This window comes from Sinocyclocheilus grahami, unplaced genomic scaffold, assembly GCF_001515645.1.
Source record: "Sinocyclocheilus grahami isolate Dianchi unplaced genomic scaffold, SAMN03320097.WGS_v1.1 scaffold750.1, whole genome shotgun sequence".
NCBI classification, from domain to species: domain Eukaryota; kingdom Metazoa; phylum Chordata; class Actinopteri; order Cypriniformes; family Cyprinidae; genus Sinocyclocheilus; species Sinocyclocheilus grahami.
The window spans coordinates 262,517-276,465 of NW_015505929.1; the positions used below are offsets into that span (position 1 = coordinate 262,517).

At 39.6% G+C, this 13,949-nt stretch overlaps 1 protein-coding gene across 1 annotated transcript in view; it reads left to right on the top strand.

The window, feature by feature from the left end:
* Positions 1 to 13,949, top strand: part of agpat3 (1-acylglycerol-3-phosphate O-acyltransferase 3) — a 48,727-nt gene continuing 34,778 nt past the window's right edge. The window contains exon 1 of the mRNA XM_016245299.1: positions 1 to 192. The gene's annotated coding sequence lies outside the window, so the exon portion shown is untranslated. The remainder of the gene's footprint in view (positions 193 to 13,949) is intronic.

Here is a 13,949-nt window from a genome sequence, read left to right on the forward strand (position 1 = left end):
GTCGAAGAGGGGAGCTAATCGGACAGGAAGTCCCACGACTAGATGCAATGTGTGTGCGTGGATGGATAACGACACATCTGAGCTGCAGCCCAGAGGCTTAGATACCAGTTTCCGACAGCATTATCATATTGCATCGCATTAAGCGGAAAAGCACGAATCCTCCACGCAGATCCACTGATGACATTTAAGCAGGTAACGCTAATACACGCGCATGCAACATGCCGCCGCGCGCTCTAGATGATGACTGTCCTCTTAACCCGATGAATAATGCTCTTATTAACGTTGACAGGCGGTTACATGCGTCCATTGCATAAACCTGTGTATTTTATTATTTTGCATTTGCATTGAATTTTTGTGTGTTTTTGGTGTTGCGCACGGGCTCGAGGTTTCCCCTGTACTGCAGTGGCCGGTTTATATAGACCGCGTGTTAAGGGCACTTCACAAAGCTCACTGTTTAGTAACCAACTGCGAGGCAGTTTGACAGCGCACGGAGAACCCGGCATTTTCCTCCATTTGCATGAGCTGATATTTATCGTGTTCGTTCAGCAGTCGTTTGTATAGGAATGGCTTTAGGATCGCTGTAGATGAGTGGTGTTTATGACTCGGTTGCAGTGTGTCATTCCCGAGCTGCGTGCGCGTCACTGTCGCGCGATTATCGGGGTTACTAGAGTTCAGATGCAGCGCTGGGCTGTTGCCTTCAGTTTAGTTGATGAGTGGGTTTTACTTATGCACTGTAATTGACATGAGTTATGTTTTTATATCATTCCAGCGCATATGTGTAACTGCATTTGGGTCTTTACTATGTTAAATTGTACCTATTATAGTGATTATTTACATTAACTGACATTTTTGAAAGGCTATTATTATTATTTTAATTCAGAACCTGGTTAATTAACAATAGGCTACCTGGAATTCTGCGACGTTCAGTTACGTTAACGGTTTCCAAGCTTGAATTGCGGTACTGATTACTAAAATACTCTTCCAAATTCAGCCACTGTCATAGCATACAGCCTTTGTTATTTTTGCCATAGGCTACTGCAGTATGCTATTCCATCCATATTCAGCCAGTGTTTGCTGTAAATTTGAATTTGCAGCAAACCCAGAGTTGTCTCTCTTCTATCTCATTTCTTTTTAGTCAATCAAAAACAAAGAGCACGACCAGCGTAATCTGATTCATTCCAAACAAATAAAAGTGCAGCCACATTTCTGCAAAATTTCGCAGACAACAAGGGTCCACTGTCTATTGCCGATAGTGTAGCGATGTATGGAGCACAGTTCATAATTTTTAAACCAAGAAGTTTTCTGTTGGCCCACATGGCAAATTTGCTTGACAAACTTGAACATGTTGCGTGGATTCCTATTGAAAAGACTGGATTTCACTAATGAAAAATCACTCAACAACTGTTGATGTGACTGTACTTTGAGTCTTATGCCGCCCATACTACACAACTTAGTTGGGGAAGTCGTGGCCTAATGGTTAGAGAGTTGGACTCATAACCTAAAGGTTGTGGGTTCGAGTCTCGTCCCGGCAGGGATTGTAGGTGGGGGGAGTGAATGTACAGCGCTCTCTCCCACCTTCAATACCACGACTGAGGTGCCCTTGAGCAAGGCAACTGCTCCCCAGGCGCCGCAGCATAACTGCATAACAGCATAATGGGCTGGCCACTGCTCCGGGTGTGTTCACTGGCCACATGTCACGTCACAACTTTCAAAGTCGTTGGGTAGCTGTTTTTTTTCACACTACAGGACTTGGATCTGCAAAGTTAACAAGCTAAATATCATTGCATAGTCAAGTTAAGGCTGCTCTGTGCCAGCTCAAAATTTGTTGTAAACGCATACAACAACTGTTTTCATTAACTGTTAGTGAGCAGGAAATCAGGGCTATAATCAAGTAGTAGTGTATGGACAGCATTATGAACCGGCTTGGTTTTAGTGTATCAAAAGCACATATGAGTTCACTGAATTGCATATCAAGACATTCAATAGGTCTGATTAAAACTCACTCCGTGAATTTGTATTTACATTAATGAATTAATACAATTTTAGGCCTACCTCCTTTTTTTGTATTTTAATTTCAGTATATTGTTTGGGCCAGGGAATTAATGGGTTGCAAAACCACAATTTTGGTAATGGAACTATGTTTCATTGCTTTGAACTTTGTTGTACTAAGTGCAATTCATTTATACTTTGGTCTTAATCCAAACCTGTCATTCTTTGCCAGCCATATGGCACATGCACAATATTTTGTAATCCTCTTTCATTAGAGCAATAATGAATTGGCTCAGAATAAAAGATGTTATTGAATCAGTTATGCATTGATGCTCATTTTGACCAGGTTCAGTTAGAAAATGCATGTAAATAAGGTTGTTTATAATAAATTTATAGTTCTTTTTCAATTTTACTTTTTGTTGTGCCAGAACAATGTATAATTGCATGCCATTGGGAGGATTTTCAAATAAGATATATATTTATGTCACAGTATATCCATGACACTGCTCTGTTAGTGCGTTAGATGCAACCTTTCTAACCTTGCCTTTAATCTGATACAGCTTCTTAATTAAACCGAACACTATTACTTTGCACCTAAGGTAGATAACAGCAACCCCATCTTGATTGGGGGCATGTAGTCACATTGTTGTTGGGCAACTATATTTTTTTGGGATTTGAATGTGGGTCAGAGGTTTTTAGCAGTGACGCTTTGACATTATCCTCTTAACAGCTCCCTGCTTCCTTTGGACAGCAAATAGCATTCATCTTCTGTTTTGTAAAAAGGACTTGACTGACATACACCATAATGACTTAGATTTTGTTTGTTTCAGCCACAGGAGGTTGTTTTTGTTTTGATGGCCGCTTGTCTGTTTCAGGTTATTCAGTTCTGGGTGGTTTGAGATATGAGGGAAGTAGTGTGTAAATGCCATTTTTACTTCATTTGTAAGATTATGTGCAACACTATGTCTATATCAGGAAAAGTAACAGACTTGGAAATCTCCTCACCACAGCAACCCAATTGAACAGATCTTGGGTTTCATCCAAATGTTGTTGAATTGCTGCTGCATTGACCACAATGTTGGAAAGGCAAGAGCTGAGGTTGTTAAAGTGTTGTGAATTGTGGCCGGGAAGGTAGAAAAACCAGTAATGTTGTGCAGTACAGTAAAAATTGGATTGTACAGTACAGGTATTGTTCAGTTGAATCCAAACACAAGTTTTGTCTACACTGTTCTTCTATCTGTGAGCAAGAAATGTCATATCTATTTCTCGAGATCGGTGATTCGTGTGAGTGGCCTGGTTCTTCAGTGTCACCCGAAACTTGTATGAATAAAAGATTATACGTGGATGCCCAAATTGGCCACCGTTGTAATTTCATCACATTAATTTATGGGTAAAGCCTTTGTAATTAAAATCAACAAACACAATTGAATGAATTCTGTTGGTTATCCCTGATAAATGGAGCATAAAATTAGTTTTTTCGTATTAATGCATTAGAGCATGCAGCTAGATCGGATCTTAAAAGGAACATTATTCACAAAGTGGTGACAGAATGTAATTTGTGCACCAAAAGTTTTAACTAACCTAAACAAACATACAATCACTCATACATGGGGGAAGGGCAAGTGAGACTGGATGAATGAAGCCATTAGAGAAACGGGGAATGAAGCTATGAAAAGGAGTACGTTTAACCTTTGCGTGAAACCATAAGCGCCATTTTACAACGGGGTCTATAGCTTATACTAAACCTCTGTTTCGTTTAGTTAAATGTATGATACTTGCATTGCCTTGGTCGTTGACGAGTGTCCAGATGCAGTCTCGGATTAAAGTCTTGATGGTTTCAAGGTTTTGGACTTGCGATTTAAGTTCTTCCAGGTTTGAAGAGGGATGAACTCCAAAGATGTTCTGACTCGATGGTGATTGGGAGTTTCTTCCTAGATGGAAAGTGAAGAAGAGCTAAGAGAAACATCAGCTGAGATCCGAGGGTCTTTGCAGATACTGCAGTCCGCAAACTTAAGGGTCCCAGAAGAGTTCTTGCTCACATCCTCATCTTCTCTGAATCTAACAGAACTGCAGACTGGCTGTGTCGAGGTCTGCCAGGTGCGGCTGCGCCGACTCTGTGACTTAGCAACCAGAAGACAGAAAGGTGATGAGAGACGAGTGAAGAGACTAAAAAGCCCCTGCGGGTAACTGAAGTGAGGCCTTTTAAGTTCTGTGGAGGTCACACCTCTCGGGGGTCAAAGAGCCAATGGTGACTTGCACTTTTGGAGGGAAAGTTTATGACTCTGTCTTAGAGCAAGGTATTTTGCATATGTAATTCAATTGGGTGTTGATGCAAAAACTACAAAAAATTCTAGAACACTAATATGTTGCATAGGTATAAACATATAATATACACTCTCAGTTAGATCATCCGAGGACGAATTCATAGAGACCAAACATGGTATAGGTGAGGTTACGTGAACGAATAGTTCTATCATAAGCATGCATAAAACAGTATACAATACAAAAGACAATATACAAGAATTTAGTAATCATACACAATGACCTGGGGATATGCATGATAGGAAGGTCATAGAAAAAATTGTCCATGAATTAGGGCTGTCAAAATGGCTGAAAAACTAAATTCGAATTTTGTGCTTAAATATTATCAAAATTCGAATTATATTTGAATTTAAAATGCATAATTTCAGTTAGGCTTTTCTCCTGAGGCCACAAGAGGGCGCATCAAGCATGAGATAACATGACTATCTGTGAAAAAAAAAGTGCATAATGTTTATAAACCAATAATAATTAAGTTGCTTAAACAACTATAAACAAAACCGCATCATGTATGTATTCATAGTTTAATACAAAGGGCCGAAAGCCAATCAAACAGAGTACATTTTCATTTAAAAACACGAATTCTAGTGGGATGGGGGGGGGGGGGAACCCTGCCATAAAGTCTCGAGATATGTTTTGAGTTGAACTTGCATTAATTTTACATGGCTTTCTAAACATGCGGTTCTCTTGTGCGAGACGCGAGTGCAACGGTGATAGATGTCCCTCTAGAAAATGCGCAAAATATGTGTTCTGTGTGAACGGCTTGGTTTCAGTTTTGACATAAAAAAGATCTTCTCCGCATTGATGTTCTCTTTCCCCGCAATATTTGTAATCAACAATGCAGCAGCGCAGCATCTAGTAGCTTCAACTGGATAGGCTAACAAAAGCATTCAAATGCAATGACACTTACATCGTCATTGCATCTCGTGAGCCACTGATAAGGCTGCCTCCTTAACGCACACCTAAAATTCGAATGCAATAACGTTTTTGCATTCGAATGTGGATTTGTATTTTAAATTTGACGAATATTCAACATTTACATTTTATTTTTTTTTACAGCCCTACTATGAATTAATGAAAGAAGTCATTTCCTATAGCAGTATGTGTCTGTTTTAGAGAGAATTAAGTAGGGGGGGAAGATTTTCTCTACATACTTTTAGGTCGTAAAGTTTATCTGATCTGGCAGAGGTTACCATGGCAACCAGGGGCCTATTCTGCCTTTTTGAGGTGGAAGTCGCATTTTTGGCTAGTAGTTGGTTGGGTTAGGGGTGTTAGGGATTATTTGTTAAGTATTAGCGGTGGGCGATATGACCCAAATCTTATATCACGATATGACTAATTATATATCACGATAACGATATATATCACAATAGTTTTTTTTCTTTTAAAAAGGTTTTTATGATATTAAAATCTTTTATACCATAGAATTTTCATAATCCTTATCACCAATGTCAATATCAAACTAATACAAGCCTAAAAAGAGACAAAAAAAACCTCAAGCTCACTGAAGATAAATAAACAGTCCAGTCAGTGATGAAATAGGGATAAGAAACTAATAAATAACTAAAAAACTACAATAAATAATAAACGCTACATACATTGTGTAAATTAATTAGTCTTCACTGTGTTAATTATATCTGTCTATCTATAGATAGATCGATATAATTAACACGTGTATTATGTATAGATTCTGTGATTTTATTTATATAATAATAATAATAATAATTATTATTATTATTATTTTAAATTTTTTTTTTTTTTTTCTTCTTCTTATTAAAGTTACAAAAGTGATTTAGTCAAGAGCAGTGAAAGATTTTCTCTCACTGTTGTTTGATCAATATGAATAGCAGACAGGACGAACATTGGACAGCTTCCCCTTTAAGACCGAAGTACGGATCCAATATATACTGTTAACTTGCATATGCATTTTCTTTTTCAGCCGTTTACTCTCTCTTAAAGGGGTCATATGATGTTGCTAAAAAGAACATTATTTGGTGTTATAAAATGTGTTTATGTGGTGTCTTTTTATGCATTGCATTGCATTGCGCCGCGTAAACATAAAACCATGTCTGTATTTGTGATCGGAGAAATGACAAACTACAAACGCTACTCTACACTGCTCAAATTCTTTAAATATAAAAAACGTACTTACAGTCTGGGAGTCAGAACAGCCGGCATTGTAGTCTACTCTCCCAGGATCAGGAAACAGTCCTCCATAAAATGCGCTGCACACATCGGAATATTTGGGTTGAAGTGTTCTGGAACAGTGTTGTAAATACAACTTAACCACTGATTTCTAGTCGTGTCCTCTTTTGGAAGGCCAAACAAAGTAGTTTCGCTTTCACAACGAAACACAGAGTCACACACGGCGGGCTAGAGTGAGTGGAGGCCGGCGGCTAGAGTGAGTGGTGGCGGGAGGGCTTGCGGCAACCACATGTGGCGACCCCGGGCTGGACTCCACTTCGTCCACAGTGAAAGCCGATCTGGCGATCCACAGCGAAGTTGATGTATTTCCTCAGCGACCAGCACGGATCAGCTCTAGGCATGACGAAGCAGATATCGTCCTCTTTTGGAAGGCCAAACAAAGTAGTTTCGCATTCACAACGAAACACAAGGTAACAACAATACTACAGCGAGAATCGAAGTTACGCCTTCGTTCTTTGCGTGAACATTTGGGAGGCATTATGCAAATCTTCACACATCATGACGTAGGTATGTGGGGCGTGTTAGAACGAGCCGTTTTAGGTAAGCGTGGTTGACTCTTAACTTTTATAAAGAATATCTCTTTGGATTTGAGACTTTAGTCTTTGCAACTTTACAGATCTTATTTATGCACCAAGAGCTTGTAACACTCCAAAGAGAAAGGAAAAATTTTAATCGCATCATATGACCCCTTTAAGACCTAAATCACTATGTTTATGAGGATACTTGGAAAGACGGGGATTCTGATGCATATAAGTGTTTATGTAATCATTCAAAGCCAATAAGGCGGCAAAAAAATGTGCACTCCTCTCACACAGAAGCAGAGATGGCGCACGCATATTGCTCTGTTGTTTGTGTTTCAAAGGCTTAAAAATCGGTTGTTTTAAAACCGCAGTGCTTAAAAACGTGTGTCCATGCTACAGATGTAGTCCCTCGTTTAGGAACGAGCTCCTCGTTTTGTCCTGGCTGGTCGTTCTCCACCTGGTTCTGTCTCCGCTTCACACCCCATTGTGGCGTGTAAAGATCGCAGTCATCCAAATGATGAAAAAGTATTACCGTAAACAATGTATTTTGCGACACCATGAAATAAACGATAGAGCATAATATGAAACGATAGACTTTTTATTGCGTCCATCCGATACATATCGTCATATCGCACAGCCCTATTAAGTATAACAAATAATTGCGTGTCTGATTGGTCCAGATGCTACAAGGCTGTTGAATGTATGCTTTTGTAGAAGGTGCAAGTCCATCCATGTGATTTTTTTAACTTTTTTTTTTTTTTTTTTAGTTTATCATCACGACTGACTATTGTTGTTCACAGTGCATTATGGGATTTGTAATTCATTCATTAATATTCAGATGTTAAGTGCACAGGTTTGTGTTTTTGTTTTTGTATTTCACTTTTTAAGCCAATCAAAGCATGACTTCCAAAAGAATGCAGACACTGTATTCTGGTGGTAGGATGGAAACTTATCTAGAAATTAAATGTCACCTTCCAGCATGGATTTGGAAATTATTGAAAGCCCTTTTTGCAGCATTCATTTCAGTTCAGTAGTTAGGCTCTGTAGCTGAAAAATTGGTTGCCAAAGTGAGCATATGCATGGTCAGGTAACAGGTTTGTTTGTCTGTTTATTAATGCTAATGTGTAGGTGCTTGCAACACAGTTCGTAGTCATGGGAAGAAGGAGGTGGGAACCGGCGAACATTCAAAGAAACTTTAATAAAATAAACAAACACAAAATAGTGTGACAGCCCCTCGCGGACGATTGTCGCGCACAAACGAAACCAAAACACGAAATAAACTCCAGGTCTGGTCCTCTCTCGTCTTTCACTGTCGTCACTCCTCCCTTTTATCCTTCCGGAGCTCCTCCGTGGGACTCGAGACCGGTGAGTGGTGCAGGTGTCGCTCATTATCAATTACTCCACCGGCCTCGCTCCGTTCCCACGGCTCTCTGCCCCGTCCCCACTTGTCACAGTGCTATTTGGCATATGTTTTTGTACTTGTACAAGGTTTAGCCTATGTGTGAGACCCCTGGTGTACTAGGACTGAAAACACACTGAGCACTGGCCCACTGAGAATTATTGACCACTGAGTCCCTTGTAATGATGTTCATTAAGTCTGTCAAAGCTGGAGACTTAACCAAAGCACAAGCCCTGTCTGTTGTTAATGTTAATTTTTTGTATGTATTTTTGATGAGACTTGGAAGTGTGTAGAATTTTCTGAGACACAGTAGCAAAGATAACTGACATTTTCCATTATGTATTTATTAGAGTCCGTATCAAAGGGGAAGCTCTTGCAAAGAAAAAAAATGCTTTTCAAACTAAGGATATAAATGTATGTACAGAAGATTATTTATCTTTGTTTGGGGAAATGCAGAGATGAAGGAACATTTTTGATGGATGAAATTTGTAATGATAATATCTTAGTTTGTTTAAACGGCTGTTTAAAGAATACTTAGAAGTGTTTGTTTGTTTGTATGTGTAAGATCCTGATTAGATTATAGATTTAGACATTGACCTCAGCTGCAGTCCAGTAAGCTGCTTTGGTCTCATATGGCTCATAATGTATAGGTTTTATGCTACACACCTTATCGGGAGATGGCTTTACAAAGTGTTGAAGAAGGCACATTAGCACAGCTGTACACAGGACATTGCACATTCAAGAATACATGTACTCTCTGCAAGGGTTTTCCCATTGATACAGTACAGCAACAAAATGTCTCATCACACAAACTTATGACAAACAAACGATGAAAGATGAAAAGAAGCTAGAAGAAATAATGAGATGAAGTGAGCAACAGAAGCAGAACAAATAAAAAAAGGAAGCGCTGTTGTGTGATGTAGGCCTGTGGCACATTGTGTTCTCCGTTTATGCCAGTATTGCAGTTGTGCATTCATGGCTTTGGGCCACAACCTGCCTCATCTTCTCTGTCACCACCTCATCTAAACTGGACTTAGGGCCTTGTCGACCTTGAATGCCAAGAACAAGTTCACAGATCTACAGCAAGGCCATGTAGAAGCTTGTCAAGCATGCTACAGCACCCACAAGTCTCCAGAATCACTACCGAAACATATCATGCCTCCTTGTACAAGATCATTTAAATGCTAGAGAGTGGGCTTGACCCTAAAGGCTCCTCCTGGTGGCTAAAGGAAGTCACCACTGTCCCGTCCCACTTAGCTCAATCGCTTGAAGTTGATGTAAATTTGATGTGACTTATCCAGGGTGCTGCTCCAGAGTGCTAATCATCGGTAATCTAATCCAGAGGAGATTAGAGAAGAGGAGGGAACACAGGATGCTGAGAACTGCTCTCTCTGGCTTAACGGAAGGTTGCCGCTATGTCCACATTGTGCTGTTGGACTGCTGCATCTTGTTAAGGATTCGCCAACTCGAACTGTGCTTGGAATTTGGGTTAGCAGTTGGTAACAGCATCCAGTTGGAGTTCAGCATTGGAAGACTGTCCTTTTTTACGTCCACTGGCTTTGAGTGCCGCCGCCTTTATGGGATCTAGTTTTGTTTCTGCTTACATCATCATAAAAGTGCTCTCCTTCTGTGGGATTAGCATTAGCATGTCGCTGTAGCCAAAGCGAGACCTGGTACCTCGTTCAATTTTTTAAAAGGCTTTCTTTGCCAAGGATTTTCAGGAGCACTTTCAGCATTTAAATTTCATCTGTCTCCAAGCTTGTCAAGAACAGAACCGCCTGTCCATTTTTGAACGAAACCAGAGGAGGCTAATTTCATAATTGTTCTGCTTTGAAGGCCCATCACCAGAAGCAAAGATGCTGAACCAGGGGGCTGTGATGATCTTCACAGGGATCTGTGGGGCATTAGTGGTCATGGCAGTGGCCTACTACGCCTACTGGTGAGTCTGGCTAAAGTCCAACAGTAGATTGATTGGGCCACCTGCTGCTTATGTAAAGATTATTAGATTTGGCACAGGCAAAGGTCAAATGAGATACTCCATGCCTAACACCGTGTCCTAACTACAATTTGGGTGTCCACACCAGATGCAATGTGACCGAATCAATCAAATATCACAGCCAATCAGAAGCGTGTGTGGGCGGGCTCTCTGTGGAAGCGCACTGCACTCGCAACGAAATGGATAAGTTTATAATTTAATTCATAAATATTAAAACTTTTTAACATCATTAAATGTACATACTGCGTGACTGATACCATCTTTGTCATGGAATACACTTGTTGGTTCGCAGTGAGTTCACAGTTTTAACGTAGGCTACATCTTTGATTTAATTTATTTTCGAGATCTGAGGTAAACTATCTATTGTTGCTTTCAGTATGGCTATAACGGTCACACAAAATGATATTCAAACTCACATTAGACACGTTAACATTGAATAGCGCACATAATCAGTACCTGCATATCACTGTTATATAGTTTGTATGTTGTTGTTCCAGCCGCAACGTCGCGGAAATAGAAACCGTTTCTAAGGCTAGTTAGGACAAAACCTCTGATTAACATGGAAAAGGTACCTTTTATCGCGTGTCACGGCGTTGCATCGTGTGTAGTTAGGACACGGTGTAAGACTTTAATTTGTTCATTTGTAGTTATTTGCATGCATGCCATGTTTGTGGGTGTTTAGGGCACTATGGTGACCACCTGTTGCACAGTTGTCTCTATAACGACTGAAAGGTCACACAGTGTCTCAGTTTTTTTGCCTGTATATTCTTCGCTTTAAAGCTTCACAGAGAGTCAAACAAGCTGATACCAAATTGTTAGCTGAAGTCTATCTGAAAATTGATCTGCCGTGGAAGTGTTACCATCTGAAGCACAACCTAACTTCCTCCTTTGTGTATTTTTTTTAGGTATTGTTACACTGTGGTTTCTCAGTTTTCTTTTGCATCCTGCAAGGTTGAAGCTTTTTGTTTAACCTTTTTTAGAGGTACATTTTGGTCCATCTTGGAAAAAGATGGCCCCAGGCTGTCTGATGGTGCAGGCCAGACAGCTGTTAACTCCTAAAGGCCGGGACACACCAAGCCGACTTCAAAGAACTAGAGGCGACGAAAGCCGACGGTGTTGTCGCCTCACGTCGGCAGCGTCGGACCAAAAAGCTGCACTTGAACACTGCACAGACTACAGCCGACGGCAAACTAACACGTGCGTTCTGCGCATGCGTGAGAGGAATTAACGATCTATATCAGCAGCTATCAATAGTAGGCTATATATTCGTCATTTCAAAAGGAGAAACCGAAATGCAGATATATACGAAACGTAAACAAAGCAGCGCTTGCTTACCATTTTGAATATCATTAACGTTGATAACTTTAATCATTTTAAGCGGCTTATGTTTTATGAAAACATTTGCGTAGGCCTATTAGAATGATTGGGAAAGATCACGTAACATTTAAACAGCCATCTGTCTGTACCACCTTCATTTTACGCGCTTGTTTTCGTCACTTTCGCTTTAATTCTCGGGCACTGACTCGTTTGCTAAACTGAACATTCAATCAGAGCTCTCACTCGCACTGACGGCCCCGATGCCGATTCAACATGTTGAATCAGGCAAACTGACGCCTTAAAGGCCGGGACACACCAAGCCGACGGTCGACCGCACGTGTTAGTTTGCCGTCGGCTGTAGTCCGTGCGGTGTATTCGAGCGCAGCTTTTTGGTCCGACGTGAGGCGACAACACCGTCGGCTTTCGTCGCCGCTAGTTCTTTGAAGTCGGCTTGGTGTGTCCCGGCCTTAAGCTGGTTGATCCCTCCATGTCTAATCCCCCACCCTATCGGTGTAGTTGTCATGCTACCAAAAAGTGAATGAGTAACAAGTCAAACAGATATAAACTTACATGTATCTAGGGTGTTTTTGGCATATTGCATTAATATCATCTTAATTGATACACCTTTGAGCTTTGTGACCCTATTTGATACCTCTGTATGAGAAACTGGACATTCACATACTTGATCAAACATAATACTCAAGACATATGACTGAGAAGAACAAGTTGCACAAGTTTTATGGACCATGTTTATGGTGATCTGTTTTTTTCTTTCCCCTCCTTCAATTTCATTGTATGAAAATGGCAACAAGGGCATACAACAAATTAACTCTTCATTTAATTTAGATGGCAGTTTCTTGATTCTGTAATCGGTCAGTTATATTAGTTTCGCAAGAAAGTATTAAATATGAATGAATACAAAAAAGGCAGTTAACATGCTGGGAATCATTTTTTTCAAATAAAGACAAGCTAGAGCTAATTTCACATACAGCACACTGTAAATAAGATATAGTGGCTGACTACATATAGCCTAGTGCAGTATAGCTTGAAATCAAGGATTCAAAGTTTGTCAGTCATGCAGACTGTGAAGCACACTCATTTTTATGCAGGCTACAAATGAACACAAGATCTCACAGCTGAATTTGACAAATTGATGATATAAATGTGAATTTGCTGATTGCTGACGGTAGATGAAAAAGTAGTGAAGCGTTTGCCTTTCTGTTACTAAATATAGATTATATCATATGTTTGTTCACTCTAGGGATGTAACTATTCACTCAACTCACGATGCAATAGGGGTGGGCAATATGACACAATGTCACATTATTAGTAATTTGACAAATTATTAATGAAAAGGTGTCCTTTTATTATTGAAAAATAAAATGCTGCACATTTCTTTGTGAAATTGAAATAGGCTATGTCAAATAAAAACTAAATTGAAATTTTAAAACAAACCCCAAATCAAATAAACGCAAGAAAAGAAATCTCTTCAGTAGGCTTGCCGCGGTTGACTGTGATACCGGTGTTAAGCCGCAACACCGGTTACGTCACTTGCCCACCGCGTCACCGACCCCCACCGTCGTTTTGATTTTTTTATAGTAATAAAAACTGTAAAAACTGTTAAAAACTGAACGTGGCTGCTCAATGCAGCATGTCAAACAACAGTCGCATCACAGATCAGATTTAATTTCTCCAGTGAGGAGAGTGAGTCGAGCTGACTGACAAGAAGAGTGAGGTGAGACAGACAAGACGCTCGCGGATGATTTAGTTTCGAAACGAAATGCAAAAGCGCCTGTTTGGCGATATTTTGGATTTTGAAAAGCCTGTTGACTTTTGCCGTTTATCTAAGCTGATTTTGGAAGTTTTTTTTTTTTTTAAACATTCGTTTCTTATTTAATTGGTTCCACATTGTTTGCTGATTTTTACTTTATTTAAACTGTCATTTATTTATTTTTTGACATTCGTTTTGCTAATAAACGTTCTACGTTTCTTATTTATTTGGTTATATATTATACATGTTTACTTAATTCCAGTTTTGTATACCTATTAAACTTTATGCAAGTTATTTGTTATTTTATATTAGGCATAGCTTGCCCTATAGCATGGTGCATTTTTAATTGTTTTGTTAATAAAAGTTATATGTTTATATATATACACGCTAAAGTGAGTTTGACGTATTTTGTTGTTGCATTCAAGCAATTGA